We start from the raw sequence: 2,248 nt of genomic DNA, 5'->3' as shown, positions 1-2,248 counted from the left end.
TAGTAATCTTAGAAATATTGTATACACATTTTTCCTCTTGAGATATCATGACTGTCAGTAACTGTGGTCCAGGATCATGGGTTATTTTCCTCTACCAAAAATACATTTTGCTGTGGATATAGCTCAATTCTGAAGTCTGGTAGCTCTGGAATGAGCATGTTAGTAAGAATAAGGAAGTTAAAATGAGTATTTCCCTAGGTTCCCATGGGAACACATCTCCAAATCTGGATAGTTTCAAGATACTGGTTTAAACACTTATTAAAGCATAACTAAAAAGGCTATTCCTGAAATTTTCAGTGGCTTCCCATTTACTATTCACTGGAACTACAGGCTCAAGGCACACAGAACCATTAAAGCATGGGGCAACTTGGGAAAAAGTATACAAGTGAGGCCCAGCACATTGGGAAAGCACTGGGAAAGAACCTGAGGAGTTGGAATGTTTGAACAGATATCTCAAGTGTTTAGGAATGGAATGGGAGTGACACCCACCATTTCCATTATGCTTATTGCATAATGTGTTCATGGCTTTATTGCACTCTTCACACTGTGTTTTCCAAGAACACTTCCTGCTGCCTGCCATGGGTTTGTCCAGCCACTCCCAACTGCAGCCAAACACACCTGCTACCCAGCTGCTAAGGGAAATTCCTTCTGTAGTTCAATAGGAGTTATGTGGGGGGAAGTTTGTCATTTATTTGAGAAAAAAGACATTCTGCCTTTATTTCTGATTCACTGGGGAAGAGGAAAGGATTCCAGGAAAAAAAGCTAAATTAGTGAAGGTGAATTAGTGGACTTGGCACTGCTGGGGTAGTGATCAGGCCTGATGGTCTTCAAGGTCTTTTCCAACCTGAATGATTCTGTGCAGATTCCTGAACATGAACAACTGTATTCCATCTCTCCCTGTGCTTTCCATATACATCAGGACTTGCAGCATAAACCACAACTTGTTCATGCCCACAAGATGCTTTTTCTAATTACCATTTCATTCTTCTCCAGTGACTAGACTATGGAGCAGATCCTGTCTTCTCAGGATCACAGATCTGTTAGCAATAATTACAACAGACCAATTGCAAGCTAACCAAAAAACTGATGGAAATAGAATTCTTTTGGAACTAAAAATATCAGGGCCTTTTAAATGGAATAGCAAGAAAGGCTTGGTGAGCATTAAACAAACAGATGAGATTAAGAATGTGTTAGACACTTACAACACTGTATCCAAATGTACCCTATTAATAGAGAGATTTCTCAATTGGACTGATTTTTAAATAAACAAATCCCTGAAGATGAAAGGAGAATAACAGAATTGTATCTACTGTGCTACTTTTCAAAAATCAGGAAGATAAAATGAGAATAATCTAGAAAACCATCGGGATAACATAAACTAGAAAAATACAGATTCAGACAGTAAGAGAAACTGTGTTCAATTAAAGTCTTTGATTATTCAAAATAAGTATACTGGAAAATGAAATTTTCTGCTTTATTTTTATTTCTTTAGGAAATAATCTCTTTCTTCTTTGTTTCTACCCAAAGTACCAGAAAACACACCCCAAAAAGAAACAAAAATATCCCATTGTTACCTCACTGGACACAAGTTTTTCTCCAATCCTTGAAATCAGAATTTCTTGCATCCATTACTTCATCCATATTGTACTTTAAATATGCTGCTGCTATAGTGCTCTAACATTTCAATTTGCTTGTGCTATTTTCAACATAGGAAGAAAACTGAATAAAACATAGGAAGTTAACTGAATAAAACTAAGTCTATCCTCCTTCTAAACAAAACCTTCATTAATCTTGCACAGACTTCAGTTTCTTATTGTGCAGAAAACAAAAATAAATCCTACAGATATCTCGAAGGGTATCCTGGAATGAGGAACTCCACTATATTTATTTTATTTCTTAGACTGAAAATAAGTTTGGAACCAAAGTTTAATTTACCACCTTTTTGTAAGATGCAGGCACAAACTAATTATCTTTAGGGATTGTATATACTTAAAACTATTCCCTTAGGCTGATATTTCAGACTTAAAATATTAGCATCCTTCATATACTGCATTCTAGGAACATTTGACTGGAGAATAATCTGCAAAGGAAAAACTATGGTAAAATGGATATATCCTGAAACTAATTTCAAGAAAGCAAGTTGCCACACCACATTCTTGGGTCCTTTAAACTATGAGAGTCTTCTCATCATGGTATTTCAGAATTTGATTGCCAGCTGCAAAGAAAAAGAAAATTCTTTTGAAGCATA

The sequence above is a fragment of the Lonchura striata genome, chromosome 6, assembly GCF_050655825.1.
Source record: "Lonchura striata isolate lonStrDom1 chromosome 6, ASM5065582v1, whole genome shotgun sequence".
In the NCBI taxonomy this organism is placed as follows: domain Eukaryota; kingdom Metazoa; phylum Chordata; class Aves; order Passeriformes; family Estrildidae; genus Lonchura; species Lonchura striata.
This window is presented reverse-complemented; position numbering follows the sequence as displayed.